Genomic DNA, 14061 nt, shown 5'->3' with positions numbered 1-14061 from the left:
AGACATCTTTGTTTAGAACATGAAAGATGCTGACAGGTTACCTGTTTTTTCCTCCTTAACTAAGTTACTGCTGTTTTATTTCCTTTTCACTCACATGTGGACTACGTAAGCATTAAAACTGCTCTAAGATAAATGTTGCTCAGGTTTGCACAATAGCAGACCTCTTTTCTTTGAAATAAGCAAAGCCTTGAGTCCAGGAACCATTCCCTGCTGTGTGCTGCTCTTACTGTTTCATTTGTTCCAGCTTGACTGCCAGGGTGAAACTCTCTGAAGACTACACTGCCAAGCTCCAAAGCACAGTATACCTTCTGTGAGATTCTTGGAAACCTAAAGCACCACAAGCTCAGTGTGTCCAACATTTGTACATTGTAATCAGGCCCTGCATCAAGAAACCACAAACTGGAGTTTCAGTTAAAAATAAAATAAAATAAAAACACTCTTGAGGGATTTCAAAGACAGTTCAATCAGCAATATCCTTGCCACATGAGAACCTGAGTCTGATCACTAAAGTCTAAAAAACAAAAGTACCGCAAAAACAAATAATAAACCTATCATGTAATCACACACTTGTCATCCCAGAGCTTGGGAAGTGGAGACTAGAATACACCTGGAGCTCATATAGCAGAATCAGCAAGACTGAGACCAATGAGAGACCCTACATTAAAAAAAATGGGGGAGAGTATCTCTAGAGGATTGGCGCCTGAGATTAGAAGAATACACAACTACATGCATACAAATACACATGCCACATGAAAGCACAATATGCACAAGTGCATACACATGTGCACAAAAACAAAGAAAATGCAACTTAAGGCATTTATTTATGTGAGAAATTTTTTTCACAGTCAAGTAAACACTCTTGTGTACCCATCATCATTACTAAAAACCCTTGATATTTTGATAACGCCTTTTGTTTGGCTGAAGTCAATGAAAGAATATTAAAGTGTTCACTTTTGTTATCAGAAGACACACTCAGCATCCCTCTCATGCTTTCTAACTATATTTATACACAGTGACTGTTAATTCTACACTGGTCAGTTGGAATTCAGGTTCTGAACTCAGAAGAGATTCACAAAATCCAACCCGGTGGATTTGGAGCCTTCTTTATGCAAAAGGATAATGGTGCTTGTGTTGAAGCTAGCAGTAGCAATGGCTGAGCTGTCCTGGGGACCTCTGAGTCAGTCTGGCTTTCTTCCTGCCATTACTAAAGCAGTAGTTGTTAAGACACAAGTCAAGTGCTGCTGTGAATTAATCCTTCTGCACAGTTTGAAGTTGTGTTTTTCTCATTGTTAGTAAAGAGCTGACTGGCTGATAGCTAGACAGGAAGAGGTAAGGCAGGAGATCAAAACTGAAATGACAGTGGGAAGAAGAAGGAGGTCAGGGTCATGAGAAGATGCCTGAAGGCACAGAGGAGGCAGAAGATGAACATACCATGCTGAAAAATGGTTCTGTCCCATGGTAGAGCACATATAAGAAATGTAGGTTACTTTAAGATGTAAGAGCTAATTACTAACAAGCCTAAGCTATCAGCCAAGCATTTATAATTAATAATAAACATCAGTGTGGGGAGCTGACAGTCCAAAAAAAAAACTCCGCTTACAAAGTGCGTGTTTTTGTGGAGAAGCAGCAGTAGAAACACACTGAATCATAGACAGCGTAGGATCTGAGAAGATACCAAATATCAAAATATTATTTACCAAATGCTTAGAGAATATTACACTGACTACAGAAGTTAGGAATACATGGACATTTTATTCTAATACAGGAAACTTAAGTATTAAGTATAGTATAGTATTGTTCCAAATAATATATGCATACTTTTCACAGTTGAATGAGTCCCCATGTATCTCAGTTTCCTGCTCTGTGAGGCATGTAAATCAGCACTCCCCCCCCCCCCCCCACGGAGTTTAATGAGTCCTCTGCTGCTTCTCTCACTAGCAAAGTGTATCTTCAGGAGATTGGGGATGTGGCTCAGATGATAAAGGCCTGGCCTACCATGAAGGAAGCCCTGGGTTTAATTCCCCAGCACCTCATAAAACTGTGTGTGTTAGCACATGACTCTAATCCAAACTTTTAAGGAGATAGAGGCAAGAGAATTCTCTGCTAAATATTGGCTTTGAGGCCAACCTTGCACTACACAAGACCCTGCATTTAAAAACAAACAAACAAAAAACACACATCCTTGATTCTTTCCAAGAATAGCCTCCTTTTCAAGACATCTGAACGTTTATTTCCTTCGGTGAGATGGTTCTTGAAGGCTGGCAAGCATGCTGCTCTGCCAGCCCCTAATACTCTAATTTCTTTCTTGCACCTCCTATATCCAAATGTCTATGAAAGGCTGTTTAAGAAAATCCTTGTACACAAAATGGAGTTGTCAGGGCTTCTGGAAGGTGCAGCTTTTCAGGATCCCCCTGCCCTTTCTCTCCCCTTTCCTTCCCTTCACAACATGGCTTGGCTGCTGCAACTTGAGACTCATAGTTTCTCCTGTCTGCTCTCTGCATGAGGTGAGGTGAAGAGGGAAGCAGAGACTGCCAGGCATTGGATTGATGGTGTGTGAAAACCCAGAGCCAGAGTTGTTGGCAGTCCTGAGTTTCCCCCATGGAATCCCACATAATATACTTTCCAGTTTTCTGGGCCTCTGTCCAGCCACACATGTCTGGGTTTTCAGCTCTCCCTTCATGAGAAAAGTGCTAAGGGGAGAGGAGAAAGTGAGTGTCTATGTGTATGCTCACTTGTTCATTTTCTACCTTAATGAATGTGTAAACATATGTGACTTTAAGGAGGAGCCAGGAAAAGGAAGGCAGTTTGATGAATTCCTTCCACCAAGACTCCATTGTCCCCTTCCAGATGTGTCATAAAGTGGACAAAGGCAAGACTAAAAGTCAAGGTGACATCTGTGAGGAGGGTTACATGAGTGCTGCAAAAATACTACCAAAGGCGCCTATTCCGGTATTAAACTCCCTGAAATGAACAATAACTTTTTTGTGTCTTGAACATTGCCTCTATCTAGAAATCCATCTCTCTTGCTCATGCTTCCTTTCAGAGTTGCAGAAGGTATTGCTGCTGGAGGAAACTCTTCAAGTTACAGGAGTACACTATGTTCTCAGTATCTGATCTTTTCTAACACTTCCTCTTGGGGGAATTCCTTTATTTTCTCCTAAATTCTGTAAATAAAATCTCCACTTGGAGCTGGAGAGATGGCTCAGTCAGTAAGGCATTTACTGCACATATGTGAAGACCTGAGATCAGATTTCTAGAAAGGTCAGTTATAAGGACATGCATCTATGACCAGTGCTGGGAGGTGTGTGAACACAGCACAAACAGGTGCTTGTGACTTATAAAACAATTATAAACTGAGTTGCTTTAGGTATATACCGATTCTTTAAAAGTCTGTTATCTTGTATTATGTTTTAAAATATTTTCATTTCCTTACTTTGAAGCAGACTTATTGGCCATCATAAATCAAAGAGAAAATTCCAAGAATAAGAATATTAGAGTGTAGGTTCCAGAAGTAGAATTTTAGAAATAACAAAATATAAAGTTGTAAGCCTAGGAGAATTAGAACATACTGTCAGCAGCTTTCTCTGCAGCTTAAGGTGATGTGGGATTTCCCTCTGTGTGCTGTGAATACCATTGGTGAATAAATAAACTTCCTTGATTTGTTGATAGGACAGAACTTAGGTAGGCAGGGAAAATTAAACTGAATGTTGGGTGAAAGAAAGGCAGAGTCAGGAGAAGCCATAGAGCTTTTGCTGGAGACAGACATGCTGAAATTTTGCTGGTAGTCCAGGACCTCATGGTGATGCACAGATTAATGGAGACAGGGTAAATTAAGATGTAAGAGTTAGCCAATAACAAGCTAGAGCTAATGGGCCAAGAAGTTATTTAAATAATATAGTTTCTTTGTGATTATTTCAGGTCTGAGCAGCTGAGCAGCTTAAAACCAACAAGTGGCCTTCTTACAGCATTAAGGATTAACTATTAACAGTGGATTAGTTTGCTTTACAACTGATAGCTCTGACTACGTCTCCCATGATTCCCCGCGGCGGCCATTTTGCCTGTAGTCCCGGACCGTTCCGGGACGGACTCGGTCTCCCAAGATCCCCGGGCAGGAAGCCCGGGCTCATTTTTTTCCTTCCTGCCTGTCCGCCGCTCCCGCCACGCTGGGAGCCGGCTCCCAGCGCGCGGGAGAAGCAGACAAAGGAGAAAAAAGAAGAAAAAAGAAGAAAACCCGCCGCTTTTCGCCCCCGCCGCCTGCAGCCGCCGCCGCCGCTTGTGGAGCAGCTATCGCCGCGGGGGAATCCGAGGTGCCTGTTCGGAGCGGGGTAGAGGGGGAGGTGGCGGAGCTCCGGGGCCGCTTCCCGCCGGTTCCCGGCACCGGAACCGGGGCGACCGGGGCTCCCGGGCCGGCGCGGGTGTGTGTGTGGGGCTTGGGGGGGGGCGGGCAGGAGGGGGGGAGCGGGGACCGAGGAGGGAGGGGGGAGGGAGCGAGCCAGCCGCGCGGCTTCCCTCCAGCGGCGGCGGGAGCGGGAGCAGCCAGCAGCCCAGGTCTAGACAGACGTCCACGGTGTCCGGCCCCCCCTTCCCCCACCCGGGCGGACACAGGACACTCGGAAGGCCCCAGAGTCCGCCAGGCCCCTCTGCCCGGCCCAGACGCTGACCCCACGTCTCCCCTGTGCCCTCTGTAGGCCCCTGACCGGACTCAGGACGCCCCCAGACCCCGAGCTCCCTCGCTGGAGGCTGCAGGAAGATTCCCAGAGGGTCACAGAGGGCCCCAGTGTCCACAGACTCTGCCCAGACGGCGACCAGGACTCCACCGGGGGCCTGGGCCGTGCCCAGAGAGGCTTCAGGTAAGCGCTGAAGGTGCTCTAGGGGGGCAGAGCTCACGCCCACCGTGTCCAGGCTGCCCCCGGGCGGACACAGGACACTCAGGAGGCCTCCGGACTCTGCCCAGACGGTGACCAGACCTCTACCGGGGGCCTGGGCTGTGCCCAGAGAGGCCTCGGGTACGAGCCGACGCCACTGTGGGTGGCAGAGCTCACGTCCACGGCGAGGGGCGGACACGGGACACTTGGGAGGCCCCCGAACTCTGCACAGACAGAGACCAGAGTCCGACAGGCCCCTCTGCCCTGCCCAGACGCTGACCCCACGTCTCCCCTGTGCCCTCTGCTGGCCCATGACCGGACTCAGGACGACCCCGGACCCCGAGATCCCTTGCTGGAGGCTGCATGAAGATGCACAGAGGGCCACAGAGGGCCACAGAGCGTCCCAGTGTCCACAGACTCTGCCCAGACGGCGACCAGGACTCCACCAGAGGCCTGGGCCGTGCCTAGAGAGGCTTCAGGTACGCGCTGACGGTGCTCTGGGCGGGCAGAGCTCATGCCCACGGTGTCCAGGCCGCCCCATGGGGGGAGGAAGAGGAGACTCTGCAGGCCTGGCATGGTAGGATATTATGCTTGTAATACCACTGTCCAGTGTACAAACAGAGTCATGTTCCTGGTGTGCAATGGGAAGAGAGATTTGAAAATTGATGGTGTGGTTTCTAGAGTTTTTGAAAATTGCATTCCACTTTCAAGTTTGTCTTATAAATGTTTAAAATAGTTTCAAAGCTGGTAGTATTATGGTGATGTTTATTGTCTTTTAGCAATACATAATTAGAATGCTTCTAACTTTCTGCTATCATCAGCCACAATGACATGATTCAGTGCTGTTTAGTTCCAGTAGACAAAAGCCGCTACCAAGGTTTCTCAGGTGTGCATGGTGTTGGTGAGGTAGATAGGGCAGAATCTATATCTTGTGCTATAGTCCTTGTGACAGGAAGCATAATTAATTATTCCATTTTCTAAATATTTTTATAAATATTCATCCTAAATATTTTTACAAATATCCTAAATAATTTTATAAATATTTATCCTTAACATTTATCCCGTTCTTGATTGTTATACCTTTGTTGTAAGTTTTTTTTTTTTTGTTTGAGTTTTGGGTTTCTCTGGCTTTGAACTCACAGAGATCTCCCTGTGTCTCCCTCCTAAGTGCTGGGATTAAAGATGCGGAGTACCACTTTGATGTGAGTTAGCCAGAAACACGCTTATGCTATTGGCCAAACACTGGTGCAGGAGAATTATCTGTATTCTGTCAATCATATTTTAAATAAATGCTGATTGACCAGGCATGAAGTATAGGCGGGTCAACCAGACAGGAAGTAGAGGTGGGGTGATGAGGACAGGAGTATTCTGGGAACAAGGAAGCTCTTCCCATACTCCTGCCCAGACTCCTAAGAAGCAACATGTGATCTGCCCAGCTGTGAAAGGTACTGAGCCACATGGCTAACATAGATCAGAGTAATCGGTTAATATAAGCCTCAAGAGCTAATAAGTAGCCTGAGCTAATTTACCAATCAGTTTTATATTTTATGGAGATCTTTGTGTGATTTTCTTTAGGGTTTGCCAGTTGTGGGGAACCGGGCATTGAAGAAATCCCAACATGCAGGTCCCTGTCATGTTACAGAATGGCGTCTATGGTGTAAACTGCATCTACAGAAAGCTTGAGAAAGTTTGGAACGAATATAGTTAGCATGTTTTCTTGGTAGCAGCAATTCCTTGTGTCTGCTTCCTAGAGGCAAGCAAGCTCTCTCATCTAAGAGAAGCTTCCCGACTCAGCTTTAGCTGCAAAACCCTGCAGCTCTTTAAGAGGTCCTGCTTTGAAACACTTAAATGGTGTTGATGAAAAGCTGAACATGTGCTTTTCGGTTTTCAGCTGCAGCTGAAAAAAAGCTGCACCATTTTAAAATGCTGGCTTTCTATGCCTTCCTGCCAGGAAAGCACCTGAGTATGGTCTTTGAGCAGAATGCTGCTGCTTTCTTGCTGTCTGGAAATTTGAAACACTGTAGAGTTGTGGCAATGAATGCTGCTCTGGCTGTTACCTCAGCCACAAGGCTAGAATCACAGAAAGCTAAGTAATGTGCTAGATCCAGCTGTCAAAGCCACTGCTGTAATTCGTTCCATAAATCCTCATGTGGTCAGAAAAAGAGATATATACAGTAAAGAGAGATTCAAAGCTGAAGAAAACCACTAAATGGTTTATGGTGTGTTTAAAATATATGTAGGGCAAAGGTCAAATTTTTTTTTTTTTTTTTTTTTTTGGTTTTTTGACACAGGGTTTCTCTGTGGCTTTAGAGCCTGTCCTGGAACTAGCTCTGTACACCAGGCTGGTCTCGAACTCCCAGAGATCCGCCTGTCTCTGCCTCCCGAGTGCTGGGATTAAAGGCGTGCGCCACCATTGCCCGGCTCAAAGTTCTTAAAGTGGAAAAAAAAGAGTGGTTGGTTGTGGTGGTATAGACCTTTAATCCCAACACTTGGGAGCCAGAAGTAGATTGGCTGTGAGACTTCAGTCTCACTTGGGGCAGAGCAAGATTGACCTTTGTGACTTCAAGGTGTGGCAGGACACACCTTTAATCCCAATGCCTGGGAGGCTTGGACAGACAGGTCTCCACGAGTTCCAGGTGAGGTAGCACACACCTTTAATCTCAGCACTGCTAAGGCAGATCTCTTTGAGTTCAAGGACAGCCATAGAGTTATTCCAGGACAAAGATACACAGAGAACCTGTCTTAATAAGTAAAAGTAAAAATAGAAGAAATACAGGTTCAATAAAGCCACATAAAGATGGAAAATACACAGGGAATATTGTTACTAAATGTTATTATTCTCTCTTTGAATTGTTTCAATGCTGGCCGTTCATGTTACAAAACAGCATTACAAATAATATGGTTTCTTTGTCATTATTTCAGGTCTGAGCACTTGGGAACAAACAAGCATCCACCCATCCAATCCTTATGGAAGGTAAGGCACATTGCTTTGTGGAAGGTCCAAGGCCTTCTCTACTAGGTAGGATGGAACAAGGTATCCATCCAAAGAGAATAGTTTCCCAAAAAGCCAGTACAAGCAATAGAGATAAATTCTGGTTCCACTCCCAGTGACCCATCAGTCTTCCTGAGCCATATATCACTGTCAACCACATTCCAAATGATTAATTTCTACCTATGCTGGTTCCTTCCCAGTCTTACTGGTGTTGGTTAGCTCCCATTAGCTCAGTTAAACTGTTTCAGTGGGTGAGCCCATCATGGTCTTGACCTCTTTGCTCATATTCTCACTCCTTCCACTCTTCAATTGAACTTTGAAAGATCAGTACAGAGCTGTGATGTGTGTCTCTGCCTCTGCTTCCATCATTTGCTGGATGTATTTACTTTGGTGATATTTAAGTTATTCATCATTCTTACTACAAGACAAGGCCAGCTCATGTCCACCCTTCTCTATTGCTTAGGGTCTTATCTGGGGTCATCCTTGTGGATTCCTAGTAATTTACTAAAGTCATGTTTCTTGCTAACCTCATAATGGCTCCCTCAATCAAGATATCTCTTTCCTTGCTCTCAGCTCTGACCTTCCTCTATCTCAATGATCCCATTTCCTCAAGTTCTCTTCACCCCTCCCCTTTCCCCCTTCTCTTCTCCTACCTTTCTTTTTCCCCATCCTTGTGTTCCCATTTTATTTCAGCTGATCTTTTATATTTTGAATTTCCAATTGGATTTATATGTTTTTCTTAGGGTTCACATTGTTACTTAACTTCTAGGATCATGAACTATAGGTTCAATATCCTCTTTTTATAGCTAATATCTACTTATCATTGAGTACATAATACCATATTCATCTTTTTGGGTCAGAGTTACCTGACTCAGGATGGTGTTTTCTAGTTCCATCCATTTGCATGTAGAATTTAACATATCTTTTTGTTTTACCACTGAGTAGTAATCTAACTATGTGAATGTTCCACATTTTCTTTATCCATTCTTCAGTTGAGGGGTATTCAGTGTGTTACCAGGTTCTGACTATTACAAAAAAATGCTTCTATGAACATAGTTGAACATATATCTTTGTAGTATGATTGCACATCTTTTTGTTATAATTCCAATAGTGGCATTTTTGGGATTTTGGGGTACTTTGATTGCCAGTTTTCTGTGAAACAGCCATAGTGATTTATAAAGTGGTTGCACAAGTTTGCATTCCCAACAGTTACTTCACATCCTCCTCAGCTTATGTTATCATTGGTGTTTTTGGATTTAGCCATTCTGACATGTGCTTTTATATTTTTTAGATATCTTTTTTTTTTTTTTTTTTTTTTTTTGGTTTTTTGAGACAGGGTTTCTCTGTGGTTTTGGAGCCTGTCCTGGAACTAGCTCTTGTAGACCAGGCTGGTCTCGAACTCGCAGAGATCCGCCTGCCTCTGCCTCCCAAGTGCTGGGATTAAAGGCGTGTGCCACCACGCCCGGCTAGATATCTTTCTTGTACCCCTGATCTCTCCAAGACCTTTATCATGATGGGGTATCATATTTTGTCAAATGCTCTTTCAGCATCTAATGAGTTTGTCATATGTTTTTTTTTTCATTTTATTTACATGATGTATTATATTAATAGATTTTTGTATTTTGTACCATTCTTTCATCTCTGGGATGAAGCTGACTTGAAAATGAAGCATTTTTTTGATTTGTTCTTCAATTCAATCTGCTAGTATTTTCTTGATTATTTTTGGATATCTATGTTCACAAGTGAGACTATTTTTTCACTCTTTCTTGTTTTAGTCTTTGTGTGGTTTGGGGATCATGGTAACTAGTCTCATAAAAAAAGATTTTGGCAATGTTCCTTCTTGTTCTATGATGGGGAACACTTTGAGGAGTATAGGAAGTCCTGATATAATTCAGCATTAAAACTGTTTGTCCCTGGGATATTTTTGTTTGTGAGGCTTTTGATTATAGCTTCTATTTCCTTATAGTTTATAGGTCTATTTAAATTGTTCACCTGGTCTTGATTTATTTTTGGTATATGGTCCCTAACCAGAAAAATGTCCATTTCTTTTATGTTTTCTAATTTTGTGGAGTACAGGTTTTTGTAGTATGATCTAAGAATTCTCTTAGTGTCTGTTGTTAGGTATCCCTTTTCATTTCTGATTCTGTTAATTTGGATGTTCTATCTTTTTTTTTTTATTAGTTTGCATAAGAGTTTATCTAGTGACCTTTCTCCACTTTTTTTAAATATTTATTTATTTGTTATGTATATAATATTCTGTCTGTGTGTGTGCCTGCAGGCCAGAAGAGGGCACCAGACCCCATTACAGATACTTGTGAGCCACCATGTGGATGCTGGGAATTGAACTCAGGACCTTTGGGAGAGCAGGCAATGCTCTTAACCTCTGAGCCTTGTCTCTAGCCCCTCCACTTTCTTTATGTGCTATGAACTTTCCCCGTATCATTGCTTTCATATGTTTGGGTACTTTGTGGCTTCATTTTTGCTTAATTTTAGGAATTCTTTAATTTCTTTTTTATTTTTTCCTTGACCTAGGGGTGGTTCAATAGTTTACTCTTTTATTTCCATGAATTTCTATGATTTCTGATAGTATTGTTGTTTTTAAGTTCTAACTTTAAACCTTGTTGATCCAATAAGATACATAGGGTTACTCCAATTTTTTTTTCTGTGGATATTTGCTTTGCTATGCAGTATGTGGTCAGTTTCAGAGAAGGTTCTGAGGTGCTGAGAAGAAGGTTTATTCATTTGTGTTTAGGTGAAATGTTCTGTATATGTCTGTTAACTCCTTTTCATTCATGACATCTGTTTCCTTATTTCTCTATTAATTTTTTGTCTTGTAGAACAAACTAATATTGTGGTTAGTGGAATATAGAAGTCTCCTACTATTAGTGTGTGGATTTTTTTGTATATTTTAAGCTTTCTTAATGTTTCTTTTACATATGTATGTCCTCTTGTATTTGGGGCATAAATGTTAAGGATTGAGACTCCAGTTTTATAGATTTATCTTGTTATGAATATAAACTGTCTTTCTTCATCTCTTCTGATTTATTTTATTTTGAAATCTAATGTTAGATATTAGGATAGCTACACCTACTTTTTTCTTAGTTGCGTTTAATCGGAAAAACTTATCCTGTACTCTGATGTAATGTCTGTCTTTGAGGTTGAGGTGTGTTTCTTGTATACAACAGAAGTCTGGATCTTGTATTCCTATCCATTTTCTTAGTTTGTGTCCTTTTATAGGTGAGTTGACACCATTGATATTAAGTGCTATTAATGACCAGTGGTTGTTAATTCCTGTTCTTTTTTAGTGGGAGTTGTTCTGTGTTTCCCTTCCTTTGTTTTTGCTGATGTGAGGTTATCTGTTGCTTTAGTTTTTGTTGGTGAAGTGAGCTTCCTTTGTTCGTGTTTTCCTTCTAGTACTTTCTGTAAGGCTGGGTTAACTTAGTTGTGTATATCCCTTGCCATCTATCTAAACCTGTTAGGACCTCAAGGATAAATTAATCACCTTATATCTTCATCAGTGTTCCAAATTAGTCATACCAAAAATATCATGTTTATTACTTTTATTTATAATTTTTTCTTTTTATCTTAAAAAATAGCCTCATTATGAATCTCTGGCCGTCCTGGAACTCACTGTATAGACTAGAATCTTGTAGAAAATCAGTGTTATTTGCCCACCTTATCTCCAATGTACCTGAATTATAGTTGGGCACATCACAGACAAATAAATTAATACATTTTTGTTGTTTAAGACAAGGTTTCTTTGTGTAGCTTTTGCTGTACTGAAACTAGCTTTGTAGACCAGGCTGACCTTGAGTTTATATAGACCAACTTTTCTCACACTATGTAGTTTAGAATTGTTTTGAACACTTAGTCCTGCTTCTGTTGCTCAGTGCTGGAAAGAAATTCTTGTAACCGCTGCAAGGCTGGGTCTTAAGTGGTCAGTGAGAAGGAAAATAGATGAGTGTCCTCCAACTTATCTGCACTATTAGGGAAAGGGTTTATTATACTGGTCACTAATTCTGTAAAGGGCTAGGGATGGGGCGTTGGTAGAGGTGGTCGGCGCTATGGGTAGGTGGGGCGTTGCCACGGCCGGGGGTGGGGGCCGGGTACCGAGCATTCTGGGTCAGCGGGCCCTTAGGGGGACTGGGGGGCTGTGGTTATGGCCTGGCTAGGGCTGAGGCTTGGCTAGGGGTGGGGCGTCGCTAGGGTTTGGTGGCGCCGGGGGGTTGGGCGTTGCCAGGGCCGGGGAGGGGCCCTGGGGACTCGTGTTGACTGGGGTGCCGGGGGCAGGGTGTGGGGTCCCCGCGGTGCGTGTCCGGGACCGTGGACACTCCCCCGAGCCGTGCGTGGACGGCCCCGCCGCTCTCCGTGGCCCCCGGAGCTCCGGGACCCGATTCCCGGTCCAGGACTACGTCTACCATGATTCCTCTCGGCGGCCATTTTTCCTGTAGTCCGGGACCAGTCTGTGACGGACTCGGTCTCCCAGGATCCCCTGGCTGGAAGCCCGGGGTCCTTCCTTCCTGCTTTCCCGCCGCTCCTGCCACGCTGGGAGCCGGCTCCCAGCACGCGGGAGAAGCAGAGAAAGGAGAAAAAAGAAGAAAAACCGCCCCCCCCCCCCCCCCCCCCGCCACCGCCGCCTCCAGCCGTCGCTTGTGGATCCGCGATCGCCCCGTGGGTGGTGGTGGGGGAAGGAGCGCGCCGCGAGGCTTCCCGCCAGAACTGGGACGGGCGGGCGAACAGAGGGAGCGAGAAGGGAGTGGGGAGGGAGCGAGCCATCCGCGCGGCTTCCCTCCAGCAGTGGCGGCCGGAGGACACAGGACACTCGGGAGGCCCCCGGACTCTGGACAGAGTCCGCCCGGCCCAGACGCTGACCCCACGTCTCCCCTGTGCCCTATGTAGGCCCCTGACTGGACTCAAGATGCCCCCGGACCCCGAGATCCCTCGCTGGAGACTGCAGGAAGATTCCCAGAGGGCCACATTGTCCACAGACTCTGCTCAGAAGGCGACCAGGACTCCACCGGGGGCCTGGGCCATGCCCAGAGAGGCTTCAGGTACGTGCTGATGGTGCTGGTGGTGGGGGGCAGAGCCCATTCCCATGGTGTCCTTGTCGCCCCTGTGCAGACACAGGACACTCAGGAGGCCTCCAGACTCTGCACAGACAGACCAGAGTCTGCCAGGCGCCTCTGCCCGTCCCAGACGCTGACCCCACGTCCCCCCCTCCCCCCCCCCCCCCCCGTTCCCTCCGCAGGCCCCTGACTGAACTCAGGATGCCCCCGGACCCCGGGATGCCGCGCTGGAGGCTGCAGGAAGATTCCCAGAGGGCCACATAGGTCATAGAGGGCCACAGTGCACCCCAGTGTCCACAGACTCTGCCCAGACAGCGACCATTACTCCACCGGGGGCCTGGGCCATGCCCAGAGAGGCTTCAGGTACGTGCTGATGGTGCTGGGGGGGTGGCAGAGCCCATGCCCACGGTGTCTTGGTCGCCCCTGTGCAGACACAGGACACTCAGGAGGCCTCCAAACTCTGCACAGACAGAGACCAGGGTCCGCCAGGCCCCTCTGCCCGTCCCAGACGCTGACCCCACGTCTCCCCCGTGCCCTCCGCAGGCCCGACTGGACTCAGGACGACCCCGGACCCCGGGATGCTGCGCTGGAGGCCGCAGGAAGATTCCCAGAGGGCCACATAGGGCACAGAGGGCCACAGTGCGCCCCAGTGTCCACAGACTCTGCCCAGACAGCGACCAGGAGTCCACCGGGGGCTTTGACCGTGCCCAGAGAGGCTTCAGGTATGTGCTGATGGTGCTGCGGTGGGGGGGGGGGCGCCAGAGCCCATGCCCACGGTGTCCTGGACGCCCGTGGGGAGAGGAAGGGGAGACTCTGCAATCCTGGATATTATGCTTGTAATACCACAGTCCAGTGTACAAACAGAGTCATGCTCTTGGTGTGCAGTGGGAAGAGAGATTTTAAAATTGATGGTGTGGTTTCTAGAATTTTTTAATATTGCATTCACTTTCAAGTTTGTCTTATAAATGTTTCAAAGCTGGTAATGGTGATGTTTATTGTCTTTTAGCAATACATAATTATAATGCTTCTAACTTTTTGCTATCACCAGCCACAGTGACATGATTCAGTGCTGTTTAGTGGAACAAAATCATACAGTCTCTTATTAATGTCATTCTTTCTCTCAGGGAAGGGACTACTC

At 45.6% G+C, this 14061-nt stretch overlaps 2 long non-coding RNA genes across 2 annotated transcripts; both read left to right on the top strand.

The window, feature by feature from the left end:
* The first annotated feature begins 4172 nt into the window (after positions 1-4172).
* Positions 4173-5329, top strand: LOC130863865 (uncharacterized). The gene is made up of 3 exons (XR_009055758.1): positions 4173-4307; positions 4689-4850; positions 5138-5329. It is a non-coding gene; the product is annotated as an uncharacterized LOC130863865 (long non-coding RNA).
* Positions 5330-7787: 2458 nt separating this feature from the next.
* LOC130863864 (uncharacterized) lies at positions 7788-13232 on the top strand. The gene is made up of 3 exons (XR_009055757.1): positions 7788-7839; positions 12757-12908; positions 13106-13232. It is a non-coding gene; the product is annotated as an uncharacterized LOC130863864 (long non-coding RNA).
* The last annotated feature ends 829 nt before the right edge of the window (positions 13233-14061 follow it).

This window comes from Chionomys nivalis, chromosome 21 (genome assembly GCF_950005125.1).
Source record: "Chionomys nivalis chromosome 21, mChiNiv1.1, whole genome shotgun sequence".
Taxonomy (NCBI): Eukaryota; Metazoa; Chordata; class Mammalia; order Rodentia; family Cricetidae; genus Chionomys; species Chionomys nivalis.
The sequence above is the reverse complement of the archived record's forward strand: the minus strand, read 5'-3'. Positions and strand labels throughout refer to the sequence as shown.